The following is a 19,055-nucleotide window of genomic DNA, read 5'->3' as shown; positions in this document are numbered from 1 at the left end:
TCTAAGTGAACCCATGAGGGTCACTACATTGGATGGAAGCCCTTTGGGATCTGGACTTGTCACTCATGTCACTACCTCCTTGCGACTTTCAGTTTCACAACACCAGGAATTGATGAACTTTCATTTGATCTCCTGTTCCGAGTTCCCTCTCGTCCTTGGATACCCCTGGCTTCACAGCCATAACCCTCACATCGACTGGTCTGTGGGCACTATCAAGCAGTGGGGTCCTACGTGCCAAGCTACTTGTATTTTCCAGAATTCCCCGAGTTCTACTCCCGAGTCTTTAGAATCCATCGACCTGACCCGAGTTCCCGAGTGTTACCATGACCTCAAACTGGTGTTTAGCAAACAGAGGGCCACCATGCTACCACCCCATAGACCTTACGATTGCCCCATCGACCTGTTTCCGGGCACTTGCCCCCCCAGGGGTCGGATCTTTTCCCTATCTCCACCCGAACGAGCTGCTATGGATACCTACATCAAGGACACTCTGGAAGCAGGCCTCATGCGTCCATCCACCTCCCCGGCGGGAGCAGGGTTTTTCTTTGTGGCCAAGAAAGACGGTGGATTACGTCCTTGCATCGACTACCGGGGACTCAATGCCATAACCGTCCGTAACCGTTACCCGCTACCCCTTATGGCCACAGCCTTCGAGCTGCTCCAGGAAGCAGTTGTTTTCACTAAGCTTGACCTGCGGAACGCATACCATCTTGTGCGGATCAGACCTGGTGACGAGTGGAAGACCGCTTTCAACACGCCTACTGGTCACTATGAATACTTGGTGATGCCCTTCGGCCTGACCAACGCCCCAGCGGTGTTCCAAGCGCTCATAAACGATGTGCTTAGGGATATGCTTAACATATTTGTGTTCGTTTACTTGGATGACATCCTCATCTTTTCGAGCTCCCTTCAAGAACACACTAAGCATGTCAGACAAGTACTCAAACGCATCCTGGACAGCCATCTGTACGTTAAGCCGGAAAAATGTGAATTCCATTCATCCCGAGTACAATACCTGGGATTTGTAGTGGAACCCGGTCGAGTCCAAATGGACCCCAGGAAGGTAGGGGCGGTAACGGATTGGCCCACCCCCAAATCCGTTAAGGAAGTTCAGCGTTTCCTGGGCTTCACAAACTTTTACCGCAAGTTCATCAAGAATTTCAGCTTGGTGGCAGCCCCTCTCTCAGCTTTAACCAAGGGTGGCAATGCAAGGTTTTTGTGGGGAAGAGAAGCTGAGACGGCCTTCCAAGGACTCAAGCAGCGCGTTCTCTCTGCTCCCATCCTGATACTACCGACTACGGATGAACCATTTGTGGTGGAGGTAGACGCATCAGAGGTTGGTGTTGGAGCTGTCCTGTCTCAGAGGGTGAAGACAAGAAGCTTCATCCGTGCGCTTTCTTCTCACACCGGCTTACCCCGACTGAGAGGAACTACGATGTGGGGGATCGTGAACTCCTAGCGGTTAAGATGGCATTGAAGGAATGGAGACACTGGCTCGAGGGGCTTCTCACCCGTTTCAAGTGCTTACGGACCACAAAAATCTGGAGTATATCCAGCAGGCGAAGCGGTTGAACTCTAGACAAGCTAGATGGTCTCTTTTCTTCAATCGATTCCAGTTTATCCTCACCTATCGGCCCGGGTCGAAGAATCTCAAACCGGATGCCCTGTCCCGAGTCTACGCTCCTGCCATTCGAGATGACACGGACATGCCTGTCCTTCCTGCTGCTAAGATTGTGGCTCCGATCTGGTGGCAAGTTGAGGATACCGTGAGACGTGCTCAAGCTAGCGAACCGGACCCGAAAGGAGGTCCTGCCAATCGGTTGTTTGTCCCCAAGGCAGTGAGGACTCAGGTCCTTCTGTGGGGGCACTCCTCTCGCCTCACCTGTCATCCGGGCGTAGGTCGCACCTTGGAGTTCATCCAGCGTAAGTTCTGGTGGCCTACCATAAGAGAAGACGTTGCCACTTTCGTCAATGCCTGTCCCGTGTGCTGCCAGGGCAAATCTTCTCACCTCCGCCCTCAAGGACTCCTTCACCCTTTACCTGTTCCCCACAGACCCTGGTCCCATATCTCATTGGACTTTATTACTGGACTTCCTCCATCCCATGGCAATACTACTATCCTAGTCATAATCGCCAGGTTTTCAAAGGCGGCCAGGTTCGTCCCTCTGACTAAGTTACCTTCTGCCAAGGAAACGGCTGAGTTGGTAATTAATCATGTGTTCCGAGTCTTCGGCATTCCTCAAGATATGGTTTCTGACAGAGGTCCCCAGTTCGCCTCAAGGTTTTGGAAGGCCTTCTGCCAACTCATGGGGGCTTCTGCCAGTCTATCTTCAGGGTACCATCCGGAGTCCAACGGCCAAACAGAGGGATGAATCAAGAGCTGGAAACCACCCTCCGGTGTTTGACTCGTGACAACCCGTCCACATGGTCATCCTTTATTGTTTGGGCCGAATACGCGCACAACACCTTGCGCTCCTCCTCCACTGGTATGTCCCCGCAGTGTCAGTTTGGCTATGCTCCTCCATTGTTCCCGGACCAGGAGGCAGAAGTCAGAGTGCCTTCAGCCTTGAAGTTCGTCAGACGCTGTCGGCTTATGTGGAGGAAGACCCGTCTTAATCTTATGCGTTCCTCACAGAGGTACCAACAACAAGCCAACAGACGTCGCCGTCCCGGGCCTACCCTGCGCCCCGGCCAGAGAGTCTGGCTCTCCACAAGAAACTTACCTCTACGGGTGGAGTCTCGCAAGCTGTCCCAAAAATACATCGGTCCCTTCAAGGTTGCCAGGAGAGTTAACCCAGTTTCTTATCGCCTACACTTACCCAGATCCCTTAAGATTAATCCCACATTTCACATTTCATTGTTAAAACCTGTTGTTTTTCTCCCCTTGTCCCGGCAGACAGACCTCCCCCTCCGCCTCGTGTCATTGGAGGCCAGCCGGCTTATACCGTCCATCGGATACTGGATTCCCGCCGGGTGCAGCGGTCCTGGCAGTATCTGGTGGACTGGGAAGGCTTACGGTCCCGAGGAGCGCTCCTGGGTTCCTGCCAAAGACATCCTGGATCCTGACCTCATTCGTCAGTTCAGGGCCCTCCACCCTGAGAGAGCTGGTAGGAACGTCAGGAGCCGTTCTAGGGGGATTCTGTCAGGATTTGGCCAGGGTTGTTCCGGGTTTTGGTCACTAGATGCCCCCATTGTGCTTTTTGACCTTGTGTTTTTTCCCTTGTTCCCCATTATTATTTGCACCTGTACCTCGTTTTCCCTGATTGTATTTAAACCCTTAGTTTCCCTCAGTTCTGGGCTCTGTGTTTGTATGTTAGCACCCAGCCCTAGTGTTCTGTGTTTTCTTGTCGATTCCGGTGGATGCTCTTGTGGAATTCTGTTTTTGTTTTTTGAGTGTCTCTTGAGGCTTTTTTGTGCTATTCCTACCACCTTTTGGATTTGCCATTTTTGTATTTAAGGACTTCTCCTTTTTTTACTTTATTAAATACACCGTCTTAAGTACTGCTGTGTCTGCCTCATCTTCTGGGTTCTGCTGACTATTCGTGGCTCAGTTGGTTAAGTGACTGTTTCTCACTCCGGAGACCCAGGTTCGTAACCGGGTCCTGACAAATTCCAGTGGGTCAGAAGTTTACATACACTGAGTTGACTGTACCTTTAAACAGCTTCGAAAAATGTCATGGCTTTAGAAGCTTCTGGAGATTCTGGCTAATTGACATAATTTGAGTCAATTGGAGGGGTATCTGTGGATGTATTTCAAGGCCTACCTTCAAATTCAGGGCCTCTTTGCTTGACATCATGGGAAAATCAAAAGAAATCATCCAAGACTTCAGAAAAAAAATTGTAGACCTCCACAAGTTTGGTTCATCGTTGGGAGTAATTTCCAAACGCCTGAAGGTACCACGTTCATCTGTACAAACAATAGTAAGCAAGTATAAACACCATGGGACCACGCAGCCATCATACCGCTCTGGAGGGAGATGTGTTCTGTCTCCTAGAGATTAACATACTTTGATGCAAAAAGTGCAAATCAATCCCAGAACAACAGCAAAGGACCTTGTGAAGATGCTGGAGGAAACAGGCACAAAAGTGTCTATATCCACAGTAAAACGAGTCCTATATTGGCATAACCTGAAAGGCCGCTCAGCAAGGAAGAAGCCACTGCTCCAAAACTGCCTGAAAAAAGCCATGTTGTGCGGGTGCTTTGCTGCAGTAGGGACTGGTGTGCGAGCAAGGAGGCCTACTAACCTGACTCAGTTACACCAGCTCTGTCAGGAGGAATGGGCCTAAATTCACCCAACTTATTGTGGGAAGCTTGTGGATGGCTACCTGAAACATTTGACCCAAGTTGAACAATTTAAAGGCAATGCTACCAAATACTAATTGAGTGTATGTAAACTTCTGACCCACTGGGAATGTGATGAAAGAAATAAAAATCTGAAATAAATCATTCTCTCTGCTATTATTCTGACATTTCACATTCTTAAAATAAAGTGGTGATCCTAACTGACCTAAGACAGGGAATTTGTACTAGGATTAAATGTCAGGAATTGTGAAAATCGGAGTTTAAATGTATTACAAAAAAATGTGGAATAAGTCAAGGGATTTGAATACTTTCTGAAGGAACTCTATGTATGATGACTCTTCAGCTTGTATTTGGCTAAGGTGTATGTAAACTGTATGTAAATTTGACATTTCTGTATTTAATTTTCAATACATTTGAAAAGGATTCTAAAAGCATGTTTTCACTTTGTCATTATGGGGTATTGTGTGTAGATGGGTGAGAAAAATATATATTCAGGCTGTAACACACAAAAATTTTGTGGAATAAGTCAAGGGGTTTGAATACTTTCTGAAGGAACTCTATGTATGATGACTCTTCAGCTTGTTTGCGTCACTTGAATGCCACAAGTACCAGGAGTGCCCACTCGTTTGCCCGTCCATTCCCAGGGTGTGTGGCTGTGATGTGGGCTAAGTGTAGGGAGAGAGTGGGGGGTACGAGGGAGACACAGGACCCTGGTCGCTTGTTTCTAATGGATTTTTAAAGGCAGGCAGAATGCTAGTTGGTGTGCTGCCTCTGAAAAGCAACTCCAAAGCTCTCTCTTGCGTGAAGAGCGTTTTTTATGGGCTTCATGTGCTCACCAGGGTTTGATGTACAGTACAGCAGCCATTCCAGCCAGGCTGCCTGCGAAAACTGCAAAATGTCAACGGGGGCTTTTTTTCATGCCCATTTTCTCATGCTTAACTTCCCTAGTGGGAAGAAAAGAAAGCAAACTTGTTATTCGTCTTATACCTGGAAACTCCAGTATCGCCCAACTGTAATGTGTGCATAAGCATTTTGTCTCGTGTCTGCTGGTCTCTTCTCATCACTATGCCCTGTTATCCTGCAGTACTGTACATTTGCATGTTGTGTGTGATAGTAGTTGAACACAATGCATCTCTTCCTGTATCCACAGAGCTTCCGTATGGCTGGGAGGAAATAGAGGACCCACAGTATGGAACATATTATGTAGAGTAAGTCTGTTCACTCTGCCACCACATGAATATCTGATATATTCCCCAGAAATACCATAGATCACAAACTAACTATAGGTACAGTATACATTATATATTGGCAGCAGGGATACCATGTGTTACTAGACATGTGGTGTACTGCTCGGGAACCATACATTTGAGAACAATACTATTCCATGATCAAGACTCTTGTATTGGTTTTTCAGTGGGTGGTAAACAGAAGCTCTGTTGGTAACATCACATTCACCCAGGTGAAAACACAGCAATGATTATTGAGTGTTTGCGAGACATCTCTGAAACCCAGCCATTATAGCAGCAGTAGGTATAGGAGGAGGGTTGTGAGAGTTATCAAGGAGGGAAGGAGAGGGAAACGTGGCTATTTTGATGACAAGGAAATGAAACGCTTGCTTTGTTTTATTACTGGTATGACATAAGGGTCCCTCCTAGGTAGAGGCTGTGTGAGAGAGAGAGGAACCCATACTGTTTGTTTCAAAGGCAAACGGACGGGGACGTTTTCCCGGCGGTGTTCCAGTTCAAAATGAACTCTGTGGAAAACAATGGCTTTGTTATGCCAGAGGGACAGACTGTTTACATTGTTAAAGACAAGAAAAAGTAGTCAGGAGTTCATCTCCAGTTTTATTCAACTAACATGGAATCACAGGTCACTTTAATAATGGAACACCAGTCACTTTATAATGTCTACATACTGTTTTACTCATGTCATATGTATATACTGTATTCCACTCCGACATTGCTCATCCTAATAGTTATATATTTCTTAATTCCATTCTTTAACTTCTAGATGTGTGTATTGTTGTGAATTGTTAGATATTACTGCACGATTGGAGCTAGGAACACAAGCATTTCGCTACACCTGCAATAACATCTGCTAAATATGTGTATGTGACCAATACAATGTGATTTGATTGATTTGAACAGTCCAAACATTAGGCATAGACATGAAGAGGACACTAACCCCCTTGCATCTGTATAGATTTGCTATCAACAGCTCAAAGAAGAAATATTGGGAAAGCTATGTAAAAAACACCTATTGTTAATGGATTGAGAATTAATGTATAGTGCCTTATATCACCCCAGTGCATTCTAAGACATGCTATAACCATTCATAACAGTGCTTTCATCATGAATCACACACAGGTGGTCTGCAGAATTCCACACAGATGGTCCAAGGGATCTTGTATGTCTCTGTGTCAGTAAATTTGCGTCTACAATTTTAATCACATAATAGATTGTTTCTGTTTCAGTCACATCAACCAGAGAACCCAGTTTGAGAACCCAGTCCTGGAGGCTAAGAGGAAGCTGAGCCAGGAGACTACTGCCACTATCCAGCAGGGGGCACCACCCCCCCCAGGTAAACATTAGTCACCTCACTTTGTCTTCACCTCACTCCTTCTTCAGCTTTGGACAGCTTTCTTAAGGCTGTTTTATATCTAAACTTAACAATGAGCTTCCATGATTGCATATTGACCTCCTACATGTTGAATTGGTTTGCAGTGGTGGAAAATGTAGCAGCCATGACCTCGCTCATGGTTGTAGGAGAGTTATCATGTCAAATGTTATCATTCATGAATAGCCGTTCAAAAGTAGCCATGTATGATCTACTCTATGTCCAATGGAAGGCAAGTTCTCTATACTCATGCCAGAGTTGGCATGTAAGACAAGCCACTCTTCTGCCATAATAAACAATATGAATTAAATATGCTTTCATTACAATGGATGTATAATACATGACAGCGCAGGGAGTACAGCTTGACATTCATGTTCTGCTGCTGAGGAGTTCACAAATGGGTTGGTTGAGAGGAGGGGGGAAGGGGAGCGGCTGTGACAGCTGTTGGAACAGCACATCTTAATAAGTGCCAAGCATAACAAGACATCTCTCAACTAGTTAACTTGCTATTACTAGCCAGGTGGGGAGGGACTGAGACAGCCATCTTCCCTGTGATTTGACCATGTTGTGGGTTGTCAGAAGGTTACTATGATGTAACCAAAACAATGGCAGTTGCACCTCAGGCTACCGAGAGTTTTCCAAGCTCAGAGATTCCTAGAGAAAGTAATGCAACATCGAGGCCTGTCTGCAGTGTTTACCAAGGATCTGAGCAGAGACCATCAGACCTCAACTTGGATTGACCTTTTAGAAATTCCTAAAGGTCCCTTACCAACAGTCATCTTCAACAACATGTGGGACTACAGATTCCCACAGTGCAGTACTACACCTTCTCTACCTACTGACCTTGGTCTATCACTGTATTTTGGGGTTTAGAGTTTGCAATAAAGTGTGTGTGTGTGTGTGTGTGTGTGTGTGTGTGTGTGTGTGTGTGTGTGTGTGTGTGTGTGTGTGTGTGTGTGTGTGTGTGTGTGTGTGTGTGTGTGTGTGTGTGTGTGTGTGTGTGTGTGTGTGTGTGTGTGTGTGTGGAACGAACCGCTGACTGAAAACGTGACGACCGGGCACATATGTGCAGTTGAGTCCGTTTTGGCTGTAACATGGGACTCCTAATAACGTGATGAAACTTTTTTCCTATTTTTTTCTCCTTGCTGAAACAAGCAAACTAGTCTTCTGTTGTCTAGGAAGCAACAACACAGATAGACACACACATGCAGTCAGGAGCGGAAGAGATGAGAAAATTTGCACACAAAAAAATGCTATTTGAACATTTATTACGGAAACGCTGCCATTTGGCTGGCCAATTATGGTCATACAAAACTCCATGATCGGCACTGCCCTAGTTGCTGGTTTATTTGAACTGAAGGCCTATGAGATGCTCTTTAAGCAGTGTTTTGACAAGGCTCCCCACTCCAGCCTGCCTAGAGCCCTAGTAATCCCTCTGCATTTCAACTAGACTGACACTGACAGCCTTATATAGCTATTATTTATCTCCACCCTTTTAACCTCTACCAGCAGCTTCATTTTCATTCACATGAACAAGACTGTCTGTGGTCATGTTGACTGATGTCTGTGGTGAATTGTACCAAACATTATACACATCATGGCTGTTGAGAATGATTTGGGTTCCTCTGTTCTGGCTTTCAAATGCTGTCAGCATTTCATCACATAGAGATCTCTGGAGTCTAATACACACGCACGCATGCACACACACAAACACGCACGCATGTTAAATGACAAATTGGTTATCACTGTCACAGTTTGAAAAGCAAGATCCCCATGAGTTCATCATGTGATTATGTAAATAAGATGATCTTGATCCATTGAACAGGGCAGCTAGATTCCATCCACATTGTATTGAATCTCCCTCAGCTCTGGGCTGCACTATGGGCCATACAGTACCATACAGTCACCACAGGGCTGTTTTGCTCTATCATATAGGACTGGAATGTACCTGGAACAGTGAAGCGGGGAGAAAAGATGGTATGCTTCTGCTATAAAGTGCTGATAGGACAGTAAAGCCAGCGAGGTAAAAGCTCAGCTGGCCCATTTAATGCTGTATGACCCTGACAGCCTGTTATTTACTGGACTGTGTGTCCACGGTCGTACGAGGGGATATTTATGCTGCCAATGACCTCATGTTGTTCCTTACTAAAGTTATACAAGACTCCCCTGACCAACCTCTTTTTCTGTCTCACTGGCTCTTTTGGGAGAACATGAGAAAGGGCCTCATGCCTAACTGAACAATTTCGGAGGTGTTATGTCACTGTTTGAATCAACAGCATGTTCATGAATTCCACAATTCACATCAAATTACTAAGCTACTAAAGCTGTCATTAAATATTTAGTCTGTTAATGTTTTAGGGCAGTGTTTTAGTCAATGGGACTATTGTTTAGGGCAGCTTGCTGTGTTGACCTAGCAGGTAGTTCTTGTTGCAGTGTGGTTAATTGCTGACAAAAATGCATTTCAGGATGTTCGAAGAGCTTTTTAGCTATACTGTAGTGAATACTATTGTACCTAACTTGAGAGAGTTGCTATTTTTGTTAACGTTTGAAACGTCTTGAGGTTGTTACTTTGTTACGATGTTGTTGTTTGTCACACCTTATTTAGCTATGCAACTTGCTCTAACTCTCCCACTCGTACACATTCACGTTCCAGGTGAGCAGGTTGCATCAGGCTTCACCCCAGACCCATCCCAGCTGCAGGGAGAGATGTTCCACACTGCTCTGAGGAAGAGCTCCCAGGGCTTTGGCTTCACCATCATCGGGGGCGACCGCCATGATGAGTTCCTGCAGGTGAAGAATGTCCTCAGCGACGGCCCTGCCGCCAACGATAAAAAGATTGCCTCCGGTGAGTAATACACTGCTGCACTGAGCTGTGGAGAGCCACACACTTTCACCAGCTCAAAAGACAGCTAGTGAACCTAATGAAAGGCATGTTGGTCCCTATAGAGGGACTGCACTTACCCTAACACTTCCCTAAGAGATGCAATAGAAAGAAAGAGCAAGAATTCTGTCAGTTTCATTTTCAAGGGGATCATTCTGTAGCAGGACAGGTTATGGTGGATTCTGTGTGTAGCCCTGTATCTCTGTTGCACACTCTGATCTTCCTTTAGTTTTGAGACTATCTGGGGCTCTGCATCCTCAGCAGCTTTGCTTGTGTGAGCTGAGAGACCAACATTCCTTTCCTGTTTGACGACGGTTGCTGTTCTCTGAGCTGGCCGTCAGGGTGAGATGTAAAGGAAACATATGCGTCTCTCTCCTAATGATCTGCCTGGAAGCACTGCAAGTTGAGGCCTGTTAGAACAATGGAGAGAGGGAGCAGAGGAGGGAGGGAGGGAGGTGGCAGGAAGAAGGGAGGTAAGTAGGACATGAGATGAAAGGGATGGGGGAGAGATGGGAGGACGAAGGAACGTGGAGAAGAGGGGGTGGCACCTGTTTGACAGTCAAGTCGAATAGAGGACTTTCTGATAGTGATGATCCATCTGAAAAATAATTCAGTCCGTTACAAACAAGAGAGTCACCTCGCTAACAAGCAACTGTATTGCCATAACAACCATTACATCTCCCATGGGTAAGTCTGTATATGTTTACTGTTTACTAAGGCTAGTTTCCTCTTTCTCCTCTCCTCCCTCTCTGGTCTCCCCCGCCAGGCGATGTGATCGTGGAGATTAACGGGACATGTGTGCTGGGGAAGACCCACCCTGAAGTGGTGCAGATGTTCCAGTCCATCCCAGTGAGTCAGTATGTTGACATGGTGCTGTGCCGCGGCTACCCGCTGCCCCAGACGTGGAGCCAGACAGTGAGGACCCACCTCCCCCACCTTCTCAGCCCCTGCAAGGGGGCGAGGTGGTGACGGCCGTGCCCCTCATCAACGGCCAGCCCCTGCTGGTGAAGGGTGACGTGCTGCACGGCTCCTCCCAGGAGCTGCACTACGTCACGACCGACGCCAGCGGTCGGCCCGTGGTGGCTGCCCTGCCCAACGGGAGGCGTCCTGAGCAGGGGGGAACAGGCCTGTTGCAGCCCGAACTTGTGAGTGTGCACCTGGTGAAGGGCCCAGGCGGGTTTGGGTTTGCCATCGCAGACTGCCCCCTGGGCCAGAAGGTGAAGATGATCCTGGACGCCCAGTGGTGCCGCGGCCTGCTGAAGGGAGACGTGATCAAGGAGATCAACCGTCAGAATGTCCAGACACTAAGCCACGCCCAGGTGGTGGACATCCTCAAAGACCTGCAGGTGGGGAGCGAGGTCAACGTGCTGGTGCTCAGAGGAGGTGAGTCTTGTTCACGCTGCCTTGTGTTACATAACACTAACACTGTGACTGTACTGCTGTGACATTACTTTTGCCATGGCATTAGTGTGATACAGTGATATCACTGTCAATGTGACCTCAACAGTATCCCTGGGGAGGGAGGTCAATGTGCTGATACTGACAGGAGGTGAGAGAGTGGATCAACTACCACTCACTCACACACCCACACACACTATGTTATGGAATCTTGGTGATGTCACTGTGTCTGCTGTAGGTGAACACGAGGGACTGTTGCTTCTTTGGCTTATACGATCGCATAGTAATGACAATTGTAGAGACCCCCTATGCAAACCAACCCAACCTTCACATGTACACTACATATGACCAAAAGTATGTGGACCCCTGCTCGTTGAACATTTCATTTCAAAATCATGGGCATTAATATGGAACTGGTCCACCTTTGCTGCTATAACAGCCTCCACTCTTCTGGGAAGGCTTTCCACTAGATGTTAGAACATTGCTGCAGGGACTTGTTTCCATTCAGCCACTAGAGCATTAGTGAGGTTGGGCACTGATTTTGTGCACAGTGGGCATTGTCATGCTGAAAAAGGAAATGGCCATCCCCGAATCGTCTAAAATGTCATTGTATGCTCTAGCATTAAGATTTCCCTTCACTGGAACTAAGGGGTCTAGCCCAAACCATGAAAAACAGCCCCAGACCATTATTCCTCCTCCACCAAACGTTACAGTTGGCACTATGCATTGGGGCAGGTAGAGTTCTCATGGCATCCGCCGAACGCAGATCCTTCCGTTGGACTGCCAGATGGTGAAGCGTGATTCATCACTCCAGAGAACAAGTTTCCACTGCTCCAGATCCAATGACGGCGAGCTTTACACAACTCCAGCCGACGCTTGGCATTGTGCATGGGGATCTTAGGCTTGAGTGCTGCTGCTCGGCCATGAAAACCCCTTTCATATACAAAAGTCCACATACTTTTATATATACTGTATATTGTACCTTTCACATCCCTCTAAACACCTCTATTTATGCACATATCTCCCTGTACAGGATATACTGTATCGCAGTATATCCTGTATCCTGAATCCTGTATATTGAACTGCGAAACTCTCTCTCTGTCAGGCGTTCATACTGCAGTCTGTTGCAGGCCTAGGAAGGGAAGTTACATAAGCAAGGGGCTCTGCTCTGTCTGCTCTGCTCCTGGGGAGTGAGGGAGGGGAAAGCACCCTTCAAAAGTCTCCCACATCTATCTCCCGCCATCCTGGGAAAATCGTACACAAGTCAATGAACCGGAATGTCTTTGATCATCATCAGAGGCGCAGAGGATTTCTGCATGCTTCTATATCCGTGGTCCTTAAAGAGCCAGAGCTAATCGCTGTATGGCACCCAGGGGCCCCAGGGGTCTCCCCCTCACAGTCCTCCTCCCTTCTTCTCTCTTCCTCTCTACACTTACACTCCCACCCTCCACCCCCTCAACCCTGTCCCCCCCACCCCACACACACAGTGCATGACCCTGCAGTTGGAGCAGCCTCCGCCTTATTCAGGCAGTCCAGCGGTGGAGCTAATGTCAGATTTAACCCTCATTAGAGATAGGCCCTTGGGTGAGAGGCAAAGGCCTGAGAGAGAGAGAGAGAGAGAGAGAGAGAGAGAGAGAGAGAGAGAGAGAGAGAGGGAGAGAGAGAGAGAGAGAGAGAGAGAGAGAGAGAGAGAGAGCCATACTGCATTCATCTTATCATCTTATTTAATATATGTCATGTCCTTGATTCTCGCAATGGAGCTGGATCTCCCGGTTACACCAGGGTCCATGAACCCTTTTACGCTTAGCAGACAAACAGTCTTCCTCTGTAGGCTTCCAGAGAAGTGCATGCTGGTAGATCCATTTAATGCTGGAGCCACATTAAGTGTGGGTACAATCTGAGCGTGAGAGATGAAACGTGTGGGTGTACTGTACAGTTGACAGTAGAAAGCATTATTGGTCATTGCATTTCATGCATGACTTTCTCTCTCTCTCTCTTGCTAACTCTCTATGCTATACTAGTCCTCCTTCGTTTAGGTCCCCTCTCTCTCACATGAACATGTCTCATATTTGTCTTTAATAACACAGTGATGTCATGCTCTTTGATGGAGTATGCAACAGCACTGTTTTATACCTGCTGAGTCGAGACTATTTAAACACAGTTATTCCTTCACCCTTCTCGTTCTCTGTTAGGGAGGCAGTGCCATCTACTGGCTGATGTCTCATTTGTGCAAGGTTTTCTAAACATTCTCATGACTCATGCTCGTGTTTCTCACAGGTCAGACATCTCCTGTGAAGAGCCTGAAACCTGTGAGTAAAAGCAGACAATGTTCTATAATACTCTGTGTTTTACTATTGTATACCTTGGCACTTATCCCTCATTTTCATATTAAAGCCTTTTGTCCTTTAGCTAACCAGCAAGCCCCATTGCATCACATTAAATGATAACTACCAGTATAAATTTGAATATTGATTATGTTTCAGGCGGCCTCCTTTTGTTTGCTTTGAAAACGGTCTTAATTACTTCCATTCAGCATTCATTTTCTCAGCCTTTTGTCTGTGGATTGTAATGGTAATGAAGCATAGAAGCCTTTTTAGATAAGATTATATATTCTTATGACAGCTTTAGATGAAGCTGGCCTTTTCCACAGAATAAGCCTGTCAGTGCCATAGGGAAATCTTCAAACGCCTGTGGATGTTAAATTGCATTCAAATCCCATTGGCCATTAGTTTACCATGAAGCTAACGGGGGTAATGTGAAGGCAATGTGGGAGCCAGCAGTGGAATGATCTTTCACTCCTTTAATATTCAATCACCATTACATCCTGTGCTATGTGTCTGGGTAATGAAGTATATATAGACTGTGTGGTCTTTAATGTGATCTAACTGTGCTGTGGCGGTGTCTGTGGCTCTGTGACCCCATCAGAGGCAGGAGATGACAGCTAGCACAGAGACTCTGGACTGTGTTACAGACTCTGTCTCCCAGGCCCTCCCATACCATGCCAACACCTCAACACTGCGCAACGACTCACCCAAACGGGACGCCACAGAGATGTACCTCAAGTCCAAGGCCCTGCTGGAGAGCAAGCGTGAGTGCACATCCACCGACAGAGTCTGGTTGTAGAGGAGGTCTAGTAACCTTATGCTCAGTTATATTCCATCCATAGTTCTGTAGTAGTAAATGGATGCCAGTGTTTCATTTGTATGTTCATGACCATCTATTAATGGTCACCCTACATGTGTGGATCCAGTATCAATGTGAGCTATAAGATAAGCCTGTGAGTTCACCCTGCTGACTGGATGATTGAATGGTGTTCACCTCTCTGATACCCTATCTAACCCCTGTGAACTGTCCACAGAGCCTCACACCAAGGACTTGGATGTGTTCATCAAGAGGGACCAGGAGACTGGCTTTGGCTTCCGTGTTCTGGGAGGAGAAGGTCCAGAGCAGCCAGTGAGTACCGAAGTATGAACTTCCTCCTGTTAAATAATCTTTGTACTTTTTTAACACTATAGACAATGTTTGTTGAGTGTTTCTGACTCAGAGTATGACTCTCTCTTTGATAGGTGTATATTGGTGCCATCGTGCCCCTGGGTGCAGCTGAGAAGGATGGGCGTCTGAGGGCTGGTGATGAGCTCATAGGAATCGATGGAATCATGGTCAAGGGCCGTTCCCACAAGCAGGTTCTGGACCTGATGACCAACGCTGCCCGTAACGGTCAGGTCATGTTGACTGTGCGTAGGAAAGTAATCTACAGAGGTGAGCACTCACTGACTGCCTGGACCCTCTACGCCTTGGTCACTAAAACACACACACACATTTGATACTACTCTTCAGTCTATACTCTCCATGTGTTTTTCAGATATGACTGAGGATGAGGCAGGGCTCCACATGGCTCCAGTGTTGGTGAACGGCTCCCCCAGACTCCCTCGTATCCAGATGCCCAGCGTGCTGGACCACGAGTCCTTCGACATCACCCTCCACCGCAAGGACAGCGAGGGCTTCGGCTTCGTCATCCTCACCTCTAAGAGCAAGCCCCCGCTTGGAGGTGAGAATGGATTTGATGCCTAGCACCCCACTGCTTATCCCAGACACAACCAAACACACCAGTCTCCTACTGTTCAAGCCAGACCAAGCCATTACAAATAATATAGCATCATATCACCCAAAGTATGGGAACAGAGTTTAAAGGAAAAAAGAGACCTATTGTATATTTCTGACTGAATCCATCGGGTGGGATGGGTGTGTTATCAGACATCTCTCTCTCTTTGCAGTGATTCCTCATAAGATTGGACGCATCATCGAAGGCAGCCCCACTGACCGCTGTGGCCTGCTGAACGTGGGCGACCGCATCTCAGCGGTCAACGGGCGGTCCATCGTGGGGCTGTCTCACAATGACATTGTTCAGCTAATCAAGGATGCTGGCAATGCTGTCACCCTCACCGTGGTCCCGGAGGATGGTAAGCGTCACCAGTAGTATCACCCATGAGATGGGACTATGTTGGTCTCCCTGGTATTCCCAGTCATATACCTACTACTGTTTAGGATGGTTGGTTTGTGTTTGTGTCTTCATAATGGTTTGACTTGTATTTGTGCGTTCTAGAATACAAGGGTCCTCCCTCTGGAGCCAGCTCAGCCAAGCAGAGCCCTGCCCTTCAGCACAGAGCTATGGGTCAGAGGTCAGCCATGCAGGAAGAGCGGTACGGCCCTGATCTTACTCATTAGTACACCAAAACATGGAATAAAACCCTGCTTCAGCATTTAGCAGAACAACCCAGAGACTTAAGTCTGAATGATTGATTGATTGCTTTGTTCTCTGTGCCCCCCAGCAGAGAAACTGCTGTGCATTATTGAAGATATACATATAGTAGTGTGACTGAATGCTGTTGTCTGTTCTAGTTATAACCTAGATCTGGAGGAGAAAAGGGAGGGAGTCACCTGGGCTGACTACAAAACTCTGCCTCTGAGCGAACAGGGAACAATGTGTGTTACAGGCCCCAAACAGGCAAGGCTCATTTCATTATTTCTGTCATTGTTTGTGTAGAGTGTTTAGGGATTTTACATGAATTAAATTGACACGACTCAGAAAAAACATCATTACAGCTTAAGTTCGATGTGTGTGTATTTGTGTGTGTGTCTCTGTCTATGTATGTGTGTCTGTGTGTGTGTGTGGTTATGTGTATGTGTATGTGTGTTTGTACGCATGCGCCATTTAGGGCTGCATCACGGTGGAGCTGGACCGGGGGTCCCGGGGTTTTGGCTTCAGTCTGAGGGGAGGGACTGAGTACAACATGGGCCTGTACATCCTGAGACTGGCTGAGGAGGGGCCTGCTCTGCTGGACGGGAGAATCCACGTAAGTCTGACCCCCGGTGCCTTATGAAATATCCACACACGTTACTGTTTACGTTATTCAATATCATGTCATGTCTTGAATAATAAAATGTCTAATAACATGGCTTGTTGCCTTTGGGGATTTGATCATCTAAATGTGTGATGTTTGTGTATGTTTATCGAAATGTAATGTTTGTGTATGTATGTCGGGCGGCAGGTAGCCTAGCGGTTAACCTCTCTGGGATATGTGGGACGGTAGCGTCCCACCCCGCCAACAGCCAGTGAAAGTGCAGGGCGCCAAATTCGAAACAACAAAAATCTCATAATTAAAATTCCTCACGCATACAAGTATTTCACACCATTTTAAAGATAATATTATCATTAATCCAGCCACAGTGTCTAATTTCAAAAAGGCTTTACAGCGAAAGCACCACAAACGATTATGATAGGTCACCACCAAGTCACAGAACAACACAGCCATTTTTCCAGCCATTTTATTTCACCTTTATTTAACCAGGTAGGCTAGTTGAGAACAAGTTCTCATTTACAACTGCGACCTGGCCAAAATAAAGCATAGCAGTGTGAACAGACAACAACACAGAGTTGCACATGGTGTAAACAATAAACAAGTCAATAACACAGTAGAGAAAAAAAGAGTCTATATACATTGTGTGCAAAAGGCATGAGGAGGTTAGCAGATTTAGCAGATTAACACTGGAGTGATAAATGATCAGATGGTCATGTGCAGGTAGAGATACTGGTGTGCAAAAGAGCAGAAAAGTAAATAAATAAAAACAGTATGGGGGTGAGGTAGGTAAATTGGGTGGGCTATTTACCGATGACTATGTACCGCTGCAGCGATCGGTTAGCTGCTCAGATAGCAGATGTTTAAAGTTGGTGAGGGAGATAAAAAAGTCTCCAACTTCAGCGATTTTTGCAATTCGTTCCAGTCACAGGCAGCAGAGAACTGGAAGGAAAGGCGGCCAAATGAGGTGTTGGCTTTAGGGATGATCAGTGAGATACACCTGCTGGAGCGTGTGCTACAGGTGGGTGTTGCCATCATGACCAGTGAACTGAGATAAGGCAGAGCTTTACCTAGCATGGACTTGTAGATGACCTGGAGCCAGTGGGTCTGGCGATGAATATGTAGCGAGGGCCAGCCGACTAGAGCATACAGGTCGCAGTGGTGGGTGGTATAAGGTGCTTTAGTAATAAAACGGATGGCACTGTGATAAACTGCATCCAATTTGCTGAGTAGAGTACTGGCAGCTATTTTGTAGATGACATCGCCAAAGTCGAGGAGCGGTAGGATAGTCCGTTTTAGTAGGGTAAGTTTGGTGGCGTGAGTGAAGGACGGTTTGTTGCGGAATAGAAAGCCGACTCTAGATTTGATTTTAGATTGGAGATGTTTGATATGAGTCTGGAAGGAGAGTTTACAGTCTAGCCAGACACCTAGGTACTTATAGATGTCCACATATTCTAGGTCGGAACCATCTAGGGTGGTGATGCTAGTCGGGCGTGCGGGTGCAGGCAGCGAATGGTTGAAAAGCATGCATTTGGTTTTACTAGCGTTTAAGAGCAGCTGGAGGCCACAGAAGGAGTGTTGTTTGGCATTGAAGCTCGTTTGGAGGTTAGATAGCATAGTGTCCAAGTAAAGGCCAGAAGTATACAGAATGGTACAGAATGGTATACAGAATGGTGTCGTCTGCGTAGAGGTGGATCAGGGAATCGCCCACAGCAAGAGCAACATCATTGATATATACAGAGAAAAGAGTCGGCCCGAGAATTGAACCCTGTGGCAGCCCCATAGAGACTGCCAGAGGACCGGACAACATGCCCTCCGATTTGACACACTGAACTCTGTCTGCAAGGTATTTGGTGAACCAGGCAAGGCAGGCATTAGAAAAACCGAGGCTGCTGAGTCTGCCGATAAGAATATGGTGATTGACAGAGTCGAAAGCCTTGGCCAGGTCGACGGCTGCACAGTACTGTCTTTTATCGATGGCGGTTATGATATCGTTTAGTACCTTGAGTCTGGCTGAGGTGCACCTGTGACCGGCTCGGAAACCAGATTGCACAGCGGAGAAGGTACGGTGGGATTCGAGATGGTCAGTGATCTGTTTGTTGACTTGGCTTTAGATAGGCAGGGCAGGATGAATATAGGTCTGTAACAGTTTGGGTCCAGGGTGTCTCCCCCTTTGAAGAGGGGGATGACTGCGGCAGCTTTCCAATCCTTGGGGATCTCAGACGATATGAAAGAGAGGTTGAACAGGCTGGTAATAGGGGTTGCGACAATGGCGGCGGATAGTTTCAGAAATAGAGGGTCCAGATTGTCAAGACCAGCTGATTTGTATGGGTCCAGGTTTTGCAGTTCTTTCAGAACATCTGCTATCTGGATTTGGGTAAAGGCGAAGCTGGGGAGGCTTGGGCGAGTAGCTGCCGGAGGGGGGGTGCGGAGCTGTTGGCCGAGGTTGGAGTAGCCAGCAGGAAGGCATGGCCAGCCGTTGAGAAATGCTTGTTGAAGT

The 19,055-nt window shown here is 47.0% G+C and overlaps 1 pseudogene; it reads left to right on the top strand.

Annotated features, from left to right (window-relative positions):
- The window catches only part of LOC135542054 (membrane-associated guanylate kinase, WW and PDZ domain-containing protein 3-like), a 157,414-nt pseudogene that overhangs the window by 126,918 nt on the left and 11,441 nt on the right, over nt 1-19,055 (top strand).

The sequence above is a fragment of the Oncorhynchus masou genome, chromosome 6, assembly GCF_036934945.1.
Source record: "Oncorhynchus masou masou isolate Uvic2021 chromosome 6, UVic_Omas_1.1, whole genome shotgun sequence".
Classification (NCBI taxonomy): Eukaryota; Metazoa; Chordata; class Actinopteri; order Salmoniformes; family Salmonidae; genus Oncorhynchus; species Oncorhynchus masou.
This window is presented reverse-complemented; position numbering and strand designations above follow the sequence as displayed.